Genomic DNA, 18448 nt, shown 5'->3' with positions numbered 1-18448 from the left:
CGTTCAAAACTGGAAAGAAGCTATCTGAGAAACTGCTCTGTGTTCTGTTAATTCATCTCACAGAGTTACATCTTTCCCTTCAAGAAGCCTTTCGCTAAGGCTGTTCTTGTGGAATTGGCAAAGGGATATTTGGAAGCCCATAGAGGGCTACGGTGAAAAAGGAAATATCTTCCGTTCAAAACTGGAAAGAAGCTTTCTGAGAAACTGCTCTGTGTTCTGTTAATTCATCTCACAGAGTTACATCTTTCCCTTCAAGAAGCCTTTCGCTAAGGCTGTTCTTGTGGAATTTGCAAAGGGATATTTGGAAGTCCATAGAGGGCCATGGTGAAGAAAGAAATATCTTCCGTTCAAAACTGGAAAGAAGCTTTCTGAGAAACTGCTCTGTGTTCTGTTAATTCATCTCACAGAGTTACTTCTTTCCCTTCAAGAAGCTTTACGCTAAGGCTGTTCTTGTGGAATTGGAAAAAGGATATTTGGAAGCCCATAGAGGGCTATGGTGAAAAGTTCAAAACTGGAAAGAAGCTTTCTGAGAAACTGCTCTGTGTTCTGTTAATTCATCTCACAGAGTTACATCTTTCCCTTCAAGAAGCCTTTCGCTAAGGCTGTCGCTGTGGAATTGGCAAAGGGATATTTGGAAGCCCATAGAGGGCTATGGTGAAAAAGGAAATATCTTCCGTTCAAAACTGGAAAGAAGCTTTCTGAGAAACTGCTTTGTGTTCTGTTAATTCATCTCACAGAGCTACATCTTTCCTTTCAAGAAGCCTTTCGCTAAGGCTGTTCTTGTGGAATTGGCAAAGTGATATTTGGAAGCCCTTAGAGGGCTATGGTGAAAAAGGAAATATCTTCCATTCAAAACTGGAAAGAAGCTTTCTGAGAAACTGCTCTGTGTTCTGTTAATTCATCTCACAGAGTTACATCTTTCCCTTCAAGAAGCCTTTCGCTAAGGCTGTTCTTGTGGAATTGGCAAAGGGATATTTGGAAGCCCATAGAGGGCTAGGGTGAAAAAGGAAATATCTTCCGTTCAAAACTGGAAAGAAGCTTTCTGAGAAACTGCTCTGTGTTCTGTTAATTCATCTCACAGAGTTACATCTTTCCCTTCAAGAAGCCTTTCCCTAAGGCTGTTCTTGTGGAATTGGGAAAGTGATATTTGGACGCCCATGGAGGGCTATGGTGAAAAAGGAAATATCTTCCATTCAAAACTGGAAAGAAGCTTTCTGAGAAACTGCTCTGTGTTCTGTTAATTCATCTCACAGAGTTACATCTTTCCCTTCAAGAAGCCTTTCGCTAAGGCTGTTCTTGTGGAATTGGCAAAGAGATATTTGGAAGCCCATAGAGGGCTATGGTAAAAAAGGCAATATCTTCCGTTCAAAACTGGAAAGAAGCTTTCTGAGAAACTGCTCTGTGTTCTGTTAATTCATCTCACAGAGATACATCTTTCCCTTCAAGAAGCTTTACGCTAAGGCTGTTCTTGTGGAATTGGCAAAGGGATATTTGGAAGCCCATAGAGGGCTATGGTGAAAAAGGAAATATCTTCCGTTCAAAACTAGAAAGAAGCTTTCTGAGAAACTGCTCTGTGTTTTGTTAATTCATCTCACAGAGTTACATCTTTCCCTTCAAGAAGCCTTTCGCTAAGGCTATTCCTGTGGAATTGGCAAAGAGATATTTGGATGACCATAGAGGGCTATGGTGAAAAAGGAAATATCTTCCGTTCAAAACTGGAAAGAAGCCTTCTGAGAAACTGCTCTGTGTTCTGTCAATTCATCTCACAGAGTTACATCTTTCCCTTCAAGAAGATTATCGCTACGTCTGTTCTTTTGGAATTTTCAAAGGGGTATTTTGAAGCCCATAGAGGGCTATGGTGAAAAAGGAAATATCTTCCGTTCAAAACTGGAAAGAAGCTTTCGGAGAAACTGCGTTGTGTTCTGTTAATTCATCTCACAGAGTTACATCTATCCCTTCAAGAAGCCTTTCGCTAGGGCTGTTCTTGAGGAATTGGCAAAGGGATATTTGGAAGCCCGTAGAGGGCTATGGTGAAAAAGGAAATATCTTCCGTTCAAAAGTGGAAAGAAGCTTTCTGAGAAACTGCTCTGTGTTCTGTTAATTCATCTCACAGAGTTACATCTTTTCCTTCAAGAAGCCTTTCGCTAAGGCTGGTCTTGTGGAATTGGCAAAGTTATATTTGGAAGCCCATAGAGGGCTATGGTGAAAAAGGAAATATCTTCCGTTCAAAACTGGAAAGAAGCTCTCTGAGAAACTGCTCTGCGTTCTGTTAATTCATCTCACAGAGTTACATCTTTCCCTTCAAGTAGCCTTTCGCTAAATCTGTTCTTGTGGAATTGTCAAAGGGATATTTGGAAGCCCATAGAGGGCTATGGTGAAAAAGGAAGTATCTTCCGTTCAAAACTGGAAAGAAGCTTTCTGAGAAACTGCTCTGTGTTCTGTTAATTCATCTCACAGAGTTACATCTTTTCCTTCAAGAAGCCTTTCGCTAAGGCTGTTCTTGTGGAATTGGCAAAGAGATATTTGGAAGCCCTTAGAGGGCTATGGTGAAAAAGGAAATATCTTCCGTTCAAAACTGGAAAGAAGCTTTCTGTGAAACTGCTCTGTGTTCTGTTAATTCACCTCAGAGAGTTACATCTTTCCCTTCAAGAAGCCTTTCGATAAGGTTGTTCTTGTGGAATTGGCAAAGGGATATTTGGAAGCCCATAGAGGGCTATGGTGAAAATGGAAGTATCTTCCGCTCAAAACTGGAAAGAAGCTTTCTGAGAAACTGCTCTGTGTTCTGTTAATTCATCTCACAGAGTTACATCTTTCCCTTCAAGAAGACTTTCGCTCAGGCTGTTCTTGTGGAATTGGCAAAGAGATATTTGGAAGCCCATAGAGGGCTATGTTGAAAAAGGAAATATCTTCCGTTCAAAACTGGAAAGAAGCTTTCTGAGAAACTGCTCTGTGTTCTGTTAATTCACCTCAGAGAGTTACATCTTTCCCTTCAAGAAGCCTTTCGCTAAGGCTGTTCTTTTGGAATTGTCAAAGGGATATTTGGAAGCCCATAGAGGGCTATGGTGAAAAAGGAAATATCTTCCGTTCAAAACTGGAAAGAAGCTTTCTGAGAAACTGCTCTGTGTTCTGTTAATTCATCTCACAGAGTTACATCTTTCCCTTCAAGAAGCCTTTCGCTAAGGCTGTTCTTGTAGAATTGGCAAAGGGATATTTGGAAGCCCATAGAGGGCCATGGTGAAGAAAGAAATATCTTCCGTTCAAAACTGGAAAGAAGCTTTCTGAGAAACTACTCTGTGTTCTGTTAATTCATCTCACAGAGTTACTTCTTTCCCTTCAAGAAGCTTTACGCTAAGGCTGTTCTTGTAGAATTGGAAAAAGGATATTTGGAAGCCCATAGAGGGCTTTGGTGAAAAAGGAAATATCTTCCGTTTAAAACTGGAAAAAAGCTTTCTGAGAAACTGCTCTGTGTTCTGTTAATTCATCTCACAGAGTTACATGTATCCCTTCAAGAAGCCTTTCGCTAAGGCTGTTCTTTTGGAATTGGCAAAGAGATATTTGGAAGCCCTTAGAGGGCTATGGTGAAAAAGGAAATATCTTCCGTTCAAAACTGGAAAGAAGCTTTCTGAGAAACTGCTCTGTGTTCTGTTAATTCACCTCAGAGAGTTACATCTTTCCCTTCAAGAAGCCTTTCGCTAAGGCTGTTCTTTTGGAATTGTCAAAGATATTTGGAAGAACATAGAGGGCTATGGTGAAAAAGGAAATATCTTCCGTTCAAAACTGGAAAGAAGCTTTCTGAGAAACTGCTCTGTGTTCTGTTAATTCATCTCACAGAGTTACATCTTTCCCTTCAAGAAGCCTTTCGCTAACTCTGCCGCTGTGGAATTGCCAAACTGATATTTGGAAGCCCTTAGAGGGCTATGGTGAAAAAGGAAATATCTTCCGTTCAAAACTGGAAAGAAGCTATCTGAGAAACTCCTCTGTGTTCTGTTAATTCATCTCACAGAGTTACATCTTTCCCTTCAAGAAGCCTTTCGCTAAGGCTGTTCTTGCAGAATTGGCAAAGGGATATTTGGAAGCCCATAGAGGGCCATGGTGAAGAAAGAAATATCTTCCGTTCAAAACTGGAAAGAAGCGTTCTGACAAACTGCTCTGTGTTCTGTTAATCATCTCCCAGAGTTACTTCTTTCCCTTCAAGGAGCTTTACGCTAAGGCTGTTCTTGTAGAATTGGAAAAAGGATATTTGGAAGCCCATAGAGGGCTTTGGTGAAAAAGGAAATATCTTCCGTTTAAAACTGGAAAAAAGCTTTCTGAGAAACTGCTCTGTGTTCTGTTAATTCATCTCACAGAGTTACATGTTTCCCTTCAAGAAGCCTTTCGCTAAGGCTGTTCTTTTGGAATTGGCAAAGAGATATTTGGAAGCCCTTAGAGGGCTATGGTGAAAAAGGAAATATCTTCCGTTCAAAACTGGAAAGAAGCTTTCTGAGAAACTGCTCTGTGTTCTGTTAATTCACCTCAGAGAGTTACATCTTTCCCTTCAAGAAGATTATCGCTAAGTCTGTTCTTTTGGAATTTTCAAAGGGGTATTTTGAAGCCCATAGAGGGCTATGGTGAAAAAGGAAATATCTTCCGTTCAAAATTGGAAAGAAGCTCTCTGAGAAACTGCTCTGTGTTCTGTTAATTCATCTCACAGAGTTACATCTTTCCCTTCAAGTAGCCTTTCGCTAAATCTGTTCTTGTGGAATTGGCAAAGGGATATTTGAAAGCCCATAGAGGGCTATGGTGAAAAAGGAAGTATCTTCCGTTCAAAACTGGAAAGAAGCTTTCTGAGAAACTGCTCTGTGTTCTGTTAATTCATCTCACAGAGTTACATCTTTCCCTTCAAGAAGCCTTTCGCTAAGGCTGTTCTTGTAGAATTGGCAAAGGGATATTTGGAAGCCCATAGAGGGCCATGGTGAAGAAAGAAATATCTTCCGTTCAAAACTGGAAAGAAGCTTTCTGAGAAACTACTCTGTGTTCTGTTAATTCATCTCACAGAGTTACTTCTTTCCCTTCAAGAAGCTTTACGCTAAGGCTGTTCTTGTAGAATTGGAAAAAGGATATTTGGAAGCCCATAGAGGGCTTTGGTGAAAAAGGAAATATCTTCCGTTTAAAACTGGAAAAAAGCTTTCTGAGAAACTGCTCTGTGTTCTGTTAATTCATCTCACAGAGTTACATGTTTCCCTTCAAGAAGCCTTTCGCTAAGGCTGTTCTTTTGGAATTGGCAAAGAGATATTTGGAAGCCCTTAGAGGGCTATGGTGAAAAAGGAAATATCTTCCGTTCAAAACTGGAAAGAAGCTTTCTGACAAACTGCTCTGTGTTCTGTTAATTCACCTCAGAGAGTTACATCTTTCCCTTCAAGAAGCCTTTCGCTAAGGCTGTTCTTTTGGAATTGTCAAAGATATTTGGAAGCCCATAGAGGGCTATGGTGAAAAAGGAAATATCTTCCGTTCAAAACTGGAAAGAAGCTTTCTGAGAAACTGCTCTGTGTTCTGTTAATTCATCTCACAGAGTTACATCTTTCCCTTCAAGAAGCCTTTCGCTAAGTCTGCCGCTGTGGAATTGCCAAACTGATATTTGGAAGCCCTTAGAGGGCTATGGTGAAAAAGGAAATATCTTCCGTTCAAAACTGGAAAGAAGCTATCTGAGAAACTCCTCTGTGTTCTGTTAATTCATCTCACAGAATTACATCTTTCCCTTCAAGAAGCCTTTCGCTAAGGCTGTTCTTGCAGAATTGGCAAAGGGATATTTGGAAGCCCATAGAGGGCCATGGTGAAGAAAGAAATATCTTCCGTTCAAAACTGGAAAGAAGCGTTCTGACAAACTGCTCTGTGTTCTGTTAATCATCTCCCAGAGTTACTTCTTTCCCTTCAAGGAGCTTTACGCTAAGGCTGTTCTTGTGGAATTGGAAAAGGGATATTTGGAAGCCCATAGAGGGCTATGTTGAAAAAGGAAATATCTTCGTTCAAAACTGGAAAGAAGCTTTCTGAGAAACTGCTCTGTGTTCTGTTAATTCACCTCAGAGAGTTACATGTTTCATTTCAAGAAGCCTTTCGCTAAGGCTGTTCTTGTGGAATTGGCAAAGGGATATTTGGAAGCCCATAGAGGGCTGTGGTGAAAAAGGAAATATCTTCCGTTCAAAACTGGAAAGAAGCTTTCTGAGAAACTGCTCTGTGTTCTGTTAATTCAGCTCACAGAGTTACATATTTCCCTTCAAGAAGCCTTTCGCTAAGGCTGTTCTTGTGGAATTGGCAAAGGGATATTTGGAAGCCCATAGAGGGCTAGGGTGAAAAAGGAAATATCTTCCGTTCAAAACTGGAAAGAAGCTTTCTGAGAAACTGCTCTGTGTTCTGTTAATTCATCTCACAGAGTTACATCTTTCCCTTCAAGAAGCCTTTCCCTAAGGCTGTTCTTGTGGAATTGGGAAACAGATATTTGGAATCCCATGGAGGGCTATGGTGAAAAAGGAAATATCTTCCATTCAAAACTGGAAAGAAGCTTTCTGAGAAACTGCTCTGTGTTCTGTTAATTCATCTCACAGAGTTACATCTTTCCCTTCAAGAAGCTTTACGCCATGGCTGTTCTTGTGGAATTGGCATAGGGATATTTGGAAGCCCATAGAGGGCTATGGTGAAAAAGGAAATATCTTCCGTTCAAAACTGGAAAGAAGCTTTCTGAGAAACTGCTCTGTGTTCTGTTAATTCATCTCACAGAGTTACATCTTTCCCTTCAAGAAGCCTTTCGCTAAGGCTGTTCTTGTGGAATTGGCAAAGAGATATTTGGAAGCCCTTAGAGGGCTATGGTGAAAAAGGAAATATCTTCCGTTCAAAACTGGAAAGAAGCTTTCTGAGAAACTGTTCAGTGTTCTGTTAATTCATCTCACAGAGTTACATCTTTCCCTTCAAGAAGCCTTTCGCTAAGGCTATTCTTGTGGAATTGGCAAAGGGATATTTGGAAGCCCATAGAGGGCTATGGTGAAAAAGGAAATATCTTCCGTTCAATACTGGTAAGAAGCTTTCTGAGAAACTGCTCTGTGTTCTGATAATTCATCTCACAGAGTTACATCTTTCCCTTCAAGAAGCCTTTCGCTAAGGCTGTTCTTGTGGAATTGGCAAAGAGATATTTGGAATCCCATAGAGGGCTATGGTGAGAAAGGAAATATCTTCCGTTCAAAACTGGAAAGAAGCTTTCTGAGAAATTGCTTTGTGTTCTGTTAATTCATCTCACAGAGTTACATCTTTCCCTTCCAGAAGCCTTTCGCTAAGTCTGTTCTTGTGGAATTGGCAAAGAGATATTTAGAAGACCGTAGAGGGCTATGGTGAAAAAGAAAATATCTTCCGTTCAAAACAGGAAAGAAGCTTTCTGAGAAACTGCTCTGTGTTCTGTTAATTCATCTCACAGAGTTACATCTTTCCCTTCAAGAAGCCTTTTGCTAAGGCTGTTCTTGTGGAATTGGCAAAGGGATATTTGGAAGCCCATAGAGGGCTATGGTGAAAAAGGAATATCTTCCGTTCAAAACTGGAAAGAAGCTTTCTGAGAAACTGCTCTGTGTTCTGTTCATTCACCTCAGAGTGTTACATCTTTCCCTTCAAGAAGCCTTTCGCTAAGGCTGTTCTTTTGGAATTGTCAAAGGGATATTTGGAAGCCCATAGAGGGCTATGGTGAAAAAGGAAATATCTTCCGTTCAAAACTGGAAAGAAGCTTTCTGAGAAATTGCTCTGTGTTCCGTTAATTCATCTCACAGAGTTACATCTTTCCCTTCAGGAAGCCTTTCGCTAAGGCTGTCGCAGTGGATTTGGAAACTGATATTTGGAAGCCCATAGAGGGCTATGGTGAAAAAGGAAATATCTTCCGTTCAAAACTGGAAAGAAGCTTTCTGAGAAACTGTTCTGTGTTCTGTTAATTCACCTCACAGAGTTACATCTTTCCCTTGAAGAAGCCTTTCGCTAAGGCTGTCGCTGTGGAATTGGCAAACTGATATTTGGAAGCCCATAGAGGGCTATGGTGAAAAAGGAAATATCTTCCGTTCAAAACTAGAAAGAAGCTTTCTGAGAAACTGCTCTGTGTTTTGTTAATTCATCTCACAGAGTTACATCTTTCCCTTCAAGAAGCCTTTCGCTAAGGCTGTTCTTGTGGAATTGGCAAAGAGATATTTGGAAGACCATAGAGGGCTATGGTGAAAAAGGAAATATCTTCCGTTCAAAACTGGAAAGAAGCTTTCTGAGAAACTGGTCTGTGTTCTGTTAATTCATCTCACGGAGTTACATCTTTCCCTTCAAGAAGCCTTTCGCTAAGGCTGTTCTTGCAGAATTGGCAAAGGGATATTTGGAAGCCCATAGAGGGCTATGGTGAAAAAGGAAATATCTTCCGTTCAAAACTGGAAAGAAGCTTTCTGAGAAACTGCTCTGTGTTCTGTTAATTCATCTCACAGAGTTACATGTTTCCCTTCAAGAAGCCTTTCGCTAAGGCTGTTCTTTTGGAATTGGCAAAGAGATATTTGGAAGCCCTTAGAGGGCTATGGTGAAAAAGGAAATATCTTCCGTTCAAAACTGGAAAGAAGCTTTCTGAGAAACTGCTCTGTGTTCTGTTAATTCACCTCAGAGAGTTACATCTTTCCCTTCAAGAAGATTATCGCTAAGTCTGTTCTTTTGGAATTTTCAAAGGGGTATTTTGAAGCCCATAGAGGGCTATGGTGAAAAAGGAAATATCTTCCGTTCAAAATTGGAAAGAAGCTCTCTGAGAAACTGCTCTGTGTTCTGTTAATTCATCTCACAGAGTTACATCTTTCCCTTCAAGTAGCCTTTCGCTAAATCTGTTCTTGTGGAATTGGCAAAGGGATATTTGAAAGCCCATAGAGGGCTATGGTGAAAAAGGAAGTATCTTCCGTTCAAAACTGGAAAGAAGCTTTCTGAGAAACTGCTCTGTGTTCTGTTAATTCATCTCACAGAGTTACATCTTTCCCTTCAAGAAGCCTTTCGCTAAGGCTGTTCTTGTAGAATTGGCAAAGGGATATTTGGAAGCCCATAGAGGGCCATGGTGAAGAAAGAAATATCTTCCGTTCAAAACTGGAAAGAAGCTTTCTGAGAAACTACTCTGTGTTCTGTTAATTCATCTCACAGAGTTACTTCTTTCCCTTCAAGAAGCTTTACGCTAAGGCTGTTCTTGTAGAATTGGAAAAAGGATATTTGGAAGCCCATAGAGGGCTTTGGTGAAAAAGGAAATATCTTCCGTTTAAAACTGGAAAAAAGCTTTCTGAGAAACTGCTCTGTGTTCTGTTAATTCATCTCACAGAGTTACATGTTTCCCTTCAAGAAGCCTTTCGCTAAGGCTGTTCTTTTGGAATTGGCAAAGAGATATTTGGAAGCCCTTAGAGGGCTATGGTGAAAAAGGAAATATCTTCCGTTCAAAACTGGAAAGAAGCTTTCTGACAAACTGCTCTGTGTTCTGTTAATTCACCTCAGAGAGTTACATCTTTCCCTTCAAGAAGCCTTTCGCTAAGGCTGTTCTTTTGGAATTGTCAAAGATATTTGGAAGAACATAGAGGGCTATGGTGAAAAAGGAAATATCTTCCGTTCAAAACTGGAAAGAACCTTTCTGAGAAACTGCTCTGTGTTCTGTTAATTCATCTCACAGAGTTACATCTTTCCCTTCAAGAAGCCTTTCGCTAAGTCTGCCGCTGTGGAATTGCCAAACTGATATTTGGAAGCCCTTAGAGGGCTATGGTGAAAAAGGAAATATCTTCCGTTCAAAACTGGAAAGAAGCTATCTGAGAAACTCCTCTGTGTTCTGTTAATTCATCTCACAGAGTTACATCTTTCCCTTCAAGAAGCCTTTCGCTAAGGCTGTTCTTGCAGAATTGGCAAAGGGATATTTGGAAGCCCATAGAGGGCCATGGTGAAGAAAGAAATATCTTCCGTTCAAAACTGGAAAGAAGCGTTCTGACAAACTGCTCTGTGTTCTGTTAATCATCTCCCAGAGTTACTTCTTTCCCTTCAAGGAGCTTTACGCTAAGGCTGTTCTTGTGGAATTGGAAAAGGGATATTTGGAAGCCCATAGAGGGCTATGTTGAAAAAGGAAATATCTTCGTTCAAAACTGGAAAGAAGCTTTCTGAGAAACTGCTCTGTGTTCTGTTAATTCACCTCAGAGAGTTACATGTTTCATTTCAAGAAGCCTTTCGCTAAGGCTGTTCTTGTGGAATTGGCAAAGGGATATTTGGAAGCCCATAGAGGGCTGTGGTGAAAAAGGAAATATCTTCCGTTCAAAACTGGAAAGAAGCTTTCTGAGAAACTGCTCTGTGTTCTGTTAATTCAGCTCACAGAGTTACATATTTCCCTTCAAGAAGCCTTTCGCTAAGGCTGTTCTTGTGGAATTGGCAAAGGGATATTTGGAAGCCCATAGAGGGCTAGGGTGAAAAAGGAAATATCTTCCGTTCAAAACTGGAAAGAAGCTTTCTGAGAAACTGCTCTGTGTTCTGTTAATTCATCTCACAGAGTTACATCTTTCCCTTCAAGAAGCCTTTCCCTAAGGCTGTTCTTGTGGAATTGGGAAACAGATATTTGGAATCCCATGGAGGGCTATGGTGAAAAAGGAAATATCTTCCATTCAAAACTGGAAAGAAGCTTTCTGAGAAACTGCTCTGTGTTCTGTTAATTCATCTCACAGAGTTACATCTTTCCCTTCAAGAAGCTTTACGCTATGGCTGTTCTTGTGGAATTGGCATAGGGATATTTGGAAGCCCATAGAGGGCTATGGTGAAAAAGGAAATATCTTCCGTTCAAAACTGGAAAGAAGCTTTCTGAGAAACTGCTCTGTGTTCTGTTAATTCATCTCACAGAGTTACATCTTTCCCTTCAAGAAGCCTTTCGCTAAGGCTGTTCTTGTGGAATTGGCAAAGAGATATTTGGAAGCCCTTAGAGGGCTATGGTGAAAAAGGAAATATCTTCCGTTCAAAACTGGAAAGAAGCTTTCTGAGAAACTGTTCAGTGTTCTGTTAATTCATCTCACAGAGTTACATCTTTCCCTTCAAAAAGCCTTTCGCTAAGGCTATTCTTGTGGAATTGGCAAAGGGATATTTGGAAGCCCATAGAGGGCTATGGTGAAAAAGGAAATATCTTCCGTTCAATACTGGTAAGAAGCTTTCTGAGAAACTGCTCTGTGTTCTGATAATTCATCTCACAGAGTTACATCTTTCCCTTCAAGAAGCCTTTCGCTAAGGCTGTTCTTGTGGAATTGGCAAAGAGATATTTGGAATCCCATAGAGGGCTATGGTGAGAAAGGAAATATCTTCCGTTCAAAACTGGAAAGAAGCTTTCTGAGAAATTGCTTTGTGTTCTGTTAATTCATCTCACAGAGTTACATCTTTCCCTTCAAGAAGCCTTTCGCTAAGTCTGTTCTTGTGGAATTGGCAAAGAGATATTTAGAAGACCGTAGAGGGCTATGGTGAAAAAGAAAATATCTTCCGTTCAAAACAGGAAAGAAGCTTTCTGAGAAACTGCTCTGTGTTCTGTTAATTCATCTCACAGAGTTACATCTTTCCCTTCAAGAAGCCTTTTGCTAAGGCTGTTCTTGTGGAATTGGCAAAGGGATATTTGGAAGCCCATAGAGGGCTATGGTGAAAAAGGAATATCTTCCGTTCAAAACTGGAAAGAAGCTTTCTGAGAAACTGCTCTGTGTTCTGTTCATTCACCTCAGAGTGTTACATCTTTCCCTTCAAGAAGCCTTTCGCTAAGGCTGTTCTTTTGGAATTGTCAAAGGGATATTTGGAAGCCCATAGAGGGCTATGGTGAAAAAGGAAATATCTTCCGTTCAAAACTGGAAAGAAGCTTTCTGAGAAATTGCTCTGTGTTCCGTTAATTCATCTCACAGAGTTACATCTTTCCCTTCAGGAAGCCTTTCGCTAAGGCTGTCGCAGTGGATTTGGAAACTGATATTTGGAAGCCCATAGAGGGCTATGGTGAAAAAGGAAATATCTTCCGTTCAAAACTGGAAAGAAGCTTTCTGAGAAACTGTTCTGTGTTCTGTTAATTCACCTCACAGAGTTACATCTTTCCCTTGAAGAAGCCTTTCGCTAAGGCTGTCGCTGTGGAATTGGCAAACTGATATTTGGAAGCCCATAGAGGGCTATGGTGAAAAAGGAAATATCTTCCGTTCAAAACTAGAAAGAAGCTTTCTGAGAAACTGCTCTGTGTTTTGTTAATTCATCTCACAGAGTTACATCTTTCCCTTCAAGAAGCCTTTCGCTAAGGCTGTTCTTGTGGAATTGGCAAAGAGATATTTGGAAGACCATAGAGGGCTATGGTGAAAAAGGAAATATCTTCCGTTCAAAACTGGAAAGAAGCTTTCTGAGAAACTGGTCTGTGTTCTGTTAATTCATCTCACGGAGTTACATCTTTCCCTTCAAGAAGCCTTTCGCTAAGGCTGTTCTTGCAGAATTGGCAAAGGGATATTTGGAAGCCCATAGAGGGCTATGGTGAAAAAGGAAATATCTTCCGTTCAAAACTGGTAAGAAGCTTTCTGAGAAACTGCTCTGTGTTCTGTTAATTCATCTCACAGAGTTACATCTTTCCCTTCAAGAAGCCTTTCGCTAAGGCTATTCTTGTGGAATAGGCAAAGAGATATTTGGATGACCATAGAGGGCTATGGTGAAAAAGGAAATATCTTCCGTTCAAAACTGGAAAGAAGCTTTCTGAGAAACTGCTCTGTGTTCTGTTAATTCATCTCACAGAGTTACATCTTTCCCTTCAAGAAGCCTTTCCCTAAGGCTGTTCTTGTGGAATTGGCAAAGGGATATTTGGAAGCCCATAGAGGGCTATGGTGAAAAAGGAAATATCTTCCGTTCAAAACTGGAAAGAAGCTTTCTGAGAAACTGCTCTGTGTTCTGTTAATTCATCTCACAGAGTTACATCTTTCCCTTCAAGAAGCCTTTCGCTAGAATTGGCAAAGGGATATTTGGAAGCGAATAGAGGGCCATGGTGAAGAAAGAAATATCTTCCGTTCAAAACTGGAAAGAAGCTTTCTGAGAAACTACTCTGTGTTCTGTTAATTCATCTCACAGAGTTACTTCTTTCCCTTCAAGAAGCTTTACGCTAAGGCTATTCTTGTGGAATTGGAAAAAGGATATTTGGAAGCCCATAGAGGGCTTTGGTGAAAAAGGAAATATCTTCCGTTTAAAACTGGAAAAAAGCTTTCTGAGAAACTGCTCTGTGTTCTGTTAATTCATCTCACAGAGTTACATGTTTCCCTTCAAGAAGCCTTTCGCTAAGGCTGTTCTTTTGGAATTGGCAAAGAGATATTTGGAAGCCCTTAGAGGGCTATGGTGAAAAAGGAAATATCTTCCGTTCAAAACTGGAAAGAAGCTTTCTGAGAAACTGCTCTGTGTTCTGTTAATTCACCTCAGAGAGTTACATCTTTCCCTTCAAGAAGCCTTTCGCTAAGGCTGTTCTTTTGGAATTGTCAAAGAGATATTTGGAAGCCCATAGAGGGCTACTGTGAAAAAGGAAATATCTTCCGTTCAAAACTGGAAAGAAGCTTTCTGAGAAACTGCTCTGTGTTCTGTTAATTCATCTCACAGAGTTACATCTTTCCGAACTTCAAGAAGCCTTTCGCTAAGTCTGTCGCTGTGGAATTGCCAAACTGATATTTGGAAGCCCATAGAGGGCTATGGTGAAAAAGGAAATATCTTCCGTTCAAAACTGGAAAGAAGCTATCTGAGAAACTCCTCTGTGTTCTGTTAATTCATCTCACAGAGTTACATCTTTCCCTTCAAGAAGCCTTTCGCTAAGGCTGTTCTTGCAGAATTGGCAAAGGGATATTTGCAAGCCCATAGAGGGCCATGGTGAAGAAAGAAATATCTTCCGTTCAAAACTGGAAAGAAGCTTTCTGACAAACTGCTCTGTGTTCTGTTAATCATCTCCCATAGTTACTTCTTTCCCTTCAAGAAGCTTTACGCTAAGGCTGTTCTTGTGGAATTGGAAAAGGGATATTTTGAAGCCCATAGAGGGCTATGGTGAAAAAGGAAATATCTTCCGTTCAAAACTGGAAAGAAGCTTTCTGAGAAACTGCTCTGTGTTCTGTTAATTCATCTCACAGAGTTACATCTTTCCCTTCAAGAAGCCTTTCGCTAAGGCTGTTCTTGTGGAATTGGCAAAGAGATATTTGGAAGCCCATAGAGGGCTATGTTGAAAAAGGAAATATCTTCCGTTCAAAACTGGAAATAAGCTTTCTGAGAAACTGCTCTGTGTTCTGTTAATTCATCTCACAGAGTTACATCTTTCCCTTCAAGAAGCCTTTCGCTAAGGCTGTTCTTGTTTAATTGGCAAAGGGATATTTGGAAGCCCATAGAGGGCTAGGGTGAAAAAGGAAATATCTTCCGTTCAAAACTGGAAAGAAGCTTTCTGAGAAACTGCTCTGTGTTCTGTTAATTCATCTCACAGAGTTACATCTTTCCCTTCAAGAAGCCTTTCCCTAATGCTGTTTTGTGGAATTGGGAAAGAGATATTTGGAAGCCCATAGAGGGCTATGGTGAAAAAGGAAATATCTTCCATTCAAAACTGGAAAGAAGCTTTCTGAGAAACTGCTCTGTGTTCTGTTAATTCATCTCACAGAGTTACATCTTTCCCTTCAAGAAGCTTTACGCTAAGGCTGTTCTTGTGGAATTGGCAAAGGGATATTTGAAGCCAATAGAGGGCTATTGTGAAAAAGGAAATATCTTCCGTTCAAAACTGGAAAGAAGCTTTCTGAGAAACTGCTCTGTGTTCTGTTAATTCATCTCACAGAGTTACATCTTTCCCTTCAAGAAGCCTTTCGCTAAGGCTGTTCTTGTGGAACTGGCAAAGAGATATTTGGAAGACCATAGAGGGCTATGGTGAAAAAGGAAATATCTTCCGTTCAAAACTGGAAAGAAGCTTTCTGAGAAACTGTTCTGTGTTCTGTTAATTCATCTCACAGAGTTACATCTTTCCCTTCAAGAAGCCTTTCGCTAAGGCTCTTCTTGTGGAATTGGCAAAGGGATATTTGGAAGCCCATAGAGGGCTATGGTGAAAAAGGAAATATCTTCCGTTCAAAACTGGTAAGAAGCTTTTTGAGAAACTGCTCTGTGTTCTGTTAATTCATCTCACAGAGTTACATCTTTCCCATCAAGAAGCCTTTCGCTAAGGCTGTTCTTGTGGAATTGGCAAAGAGATATTTGGAAGCCCATAGAGGGCTATGGTGAGAAAGGAAGTATCGTCCGTTCAAAACTGGAAAGAAGCTTTCTGAGAAACTGCTTTGTGTTCTGTTAATTCATCTCACAGAGTTACATCTTTCCCTTGAAGAAGCCTTTCGCTAAAGCTGTTCTTGTGGAATTGTCAAAGGGATATTTGGAAGCCCATAGAGGGCTATGGTGAAAAAGGAAATATCTTCCGTTCAAAACTGGAAAGAAGCTTTCTGAGAAACTGCTCTGTGTTCTGTTAATTCACCTCAGAGAGTTACATCTATCCCTTCAAGAAGCCTTTCGCTAAGGCTGTTCTTTTGGAATTGTCAAAGGGATATTTGGAAGCCCATAGAGGGCTATGGTGAAAAAGGAAATATCTTGCGTTCAAAACAGGAAAGAAGCTTTCTGAGAAACGGCTCTGTGTTCTGTTAATTCATCTCACAGAGTTACATCTTTCCCTTCAAGAAGCCTTTCGCTAAGGCTGTTCTTGTAGAATTGGAAAAGGGATATTTTTAAGGCCATAGAGGGCCATGGAGAAGAAAGAAATATCTTCCGTTCAAAACTGGAAAGAAGCTTTCTGAGAAACTGCTCTGTGTTCTGTTAATTCATCTCACAGAGTTACTTCCTCCCCTTCAAGAAGCTTTACGCTAAGGCTGTTCTTGTGGAATTGGAAAAAGGATATTTGGAATCCCATAGAGGGCTATGGTGGAAACGGAAATATCTTCCGTTCAAAACTGGAAAGAAGCTTTCTGAGAAACTGCTCTGTGTTCTGTTAATTCATCTCACAGAGTTACATCTTTCCCTTCAAGAAGCCTTTCGCTAAGGCTGTTCTTGTGGAATTGGCAAAGAGATATTTGGAAGCCCTTAGAGGGCTATGGTGAAAAAGGAAATATCTTCCGTTCAAAACTGGAAAGAAGCTTTCTGAGAAACTGCTCTGTGTTCTGTTAATTCACCTCAGAGAGTTACATCTTTCCTTTCAAGAAGCCTTTCGATAAGGCTGTTCTTGTGGAATTGGCAAAGGGATATTTGGAAGCACATAGAGGGCTATGGTGAAAAAGGAAGTATCTTCCGTTCAAAACTGGAAAGAAGCTTTCTGAGAAACTGCTCTGTGTTCTGTTAATTCATCTCACAGAGTTACATCTTTCCCTTCAAGAAGCCTTTCGCTAAGGCTGCTCTTGTAGAATTGGCAAAGGGATATTTGGAAGCCAATAGAGGGCCATGGTGAAGAAAGAAATATCTTCCGTTCAAAACTGGAAAGAAGCTTTCTGAGAAACTACTCTGTGTTCTGTTAATTCATCTCACAGAGTTACTTCTTTCCCTTCAAGAAGCTTTACGCTAAGGCTGTTCTTGTGGAATTGGAAAAAGGATATTTGGAAGCCCATAGAGGGCTTTGGTGAAAAAGGAAATATCTTCCGTTTAAAACTGGAAAAAAGCTTTCTGAGAAACTGCTCTGTGTTCTGTTAATTCATCTCACAGAGTTACATGTTTCCCTTCAAGAAGCCTTTCGCTAAGGCTGTTCTTTTGGAATTGGCAAAGACATATTTGGCAGCCCTTAGAGGGCTATGGTGAAAAAGGAAATATCTTCCGTTCAAAACTGGAAAGAAGCTTTCTGAGAAACTGCTCTGTGTTCTGTTAATTCACCTCAGAGAGTTACATCTTTCCCTTTAAGAAGCCTTTCGCTAAGGCTGTTCTTTTGGAATTGTCAAAGAGATATTTGGAAGCCCATAGAGGGCTAGGGTGAAAAAGGAAATATCTTCCGTTCAAAACTGGAAAGAAGCTTTCTGAGAAACTGCTCTGTGTTCTGTTAATTCATCTCACAGAGTTACATCTTTCCCTTCAAGAAGCCTTTCGCTAAGGCTGTTCTTGTGGAATTGGCAAAGAGATATTTGGAAGTCCATAGAGGGCTATGGTGAAAAAGGAAATATCTTCCGTTCAAAACTGGAAATAAGCTTTCTGAGAAACTGCTCTGTGTTCTGTTAATTCATCTCACAGAGTTACATCTTTCCCTTCAAGAAGCCTTTCGCTAAGGCTGTTCTTGTGGAATTGGCAAAGGGATATTTGGAAGCCCATAGAGGGCTAGGGTGAAAAAGGAAATATCTTCCGTTCAAAACTGGAAAGAAGCTTTCTGACAAACTGCTCTGTGTTCTGTTAATTCATCTCACAGAGTTACATCTTTCCCTTCAAGAAGCCTTTCGCTAAGGCTGTCGCTGTGGAATTGGCAAAGGGATATTTGGAAGCCCATAGAGGGCTATGGTGAAAAAGGAAATATCTTCCTTTCAAAACTGGAAAGAAGCTTTCTGAGAAACTGCTTTGTGTTCTGTTAATTCATCTCACAGAGCTACATCTTTCCTTTCAAGAAGCCTTTCGCTAATGCTGTTCTTTTGGAATTGGCAAACTGATATTTGGAAGTCCTTAGAGGGCTATGGTGAAAAAGGAAATATCTTCCATTCCAAACTGGAAAGAAGCTTTCTGAGAAACTGCTCTGTGTTCTGTTAATTCATCTCACAGAGTTACATCTTTCCCTTCAAGAAGCCTTTCGCTAAGGCTGTTCTTGTGGAATTGGCAATGGGATATTTGGAAGCCCATAGAGGGCTAGGGTGAAAAAGGAAATATCTTCCGTTCAAAACTGGAAAGAAGCTTTCTGAGAAACTGCTCTGTGTTCTGTTAATTCATCTCACAGAGTTACATCTTTCCCTTCCAGAAGCCTTTCCCTAAGGCTGTTAATGTGGAATTGGGAAAGTGATATTTGGAAGCCCATGGAGGGCTATGGTGAAAAAGGAAATATCTTCCATTCAAAACTGGAAAGAAGCTTTCTGAGAAACTGCTCTGTGTTCTGTTAATTCATCTCACAGAGTTACATCTTTCCCTTCAAGAAGCCTTTCGCTAAGGCTGTTCTTGTGGAATTGGCAAAGAGATATTTGGAAGCCCATAGAGGGCTATGGTAAAAAAGGCAATATCTTCCGTTCAAAACTGGAAAGAAGCTTTCTGAGAAACTGCTCTGTGTTCTGTTAATTCATCTCACAGAGATACATCTTTCCCTTCAAGAAGCTTTACGCTAAGGCTGTTCTTGTGGAATTGGCAAAGGGATATTTGGAAGCCCATAGAGGGCTATGGTGAAAAATTAAATATCTTCCGTTCAAAACTAGAAAGAAGCTTTCTGACAAACTGCTCTGTGTTTTGTTAATTCATCTCACAGAGTTACATCTTTCCCTTCAAGAAG

This window comes from Chlorocebus sabaeus, chromosome 14, assembly GCF_047675955.1.
Source record: "Chlorocebus sabaeus isolate Y175 chromosome 14, mChlSab1.0.hap1, whole genome shotgun sequence".
NCBI classification, from domain to species: Eukaryota; Metazoa; Chordata; class Mammalia; order Primates; family Cercopithecidae; genus Chlorocebus; species Chlorocebus sabaeus.
The sequence above is the reverse complement of the archived record's forward strand: the minus strand, read 5'-3'. Positions refer to the sequence as shown.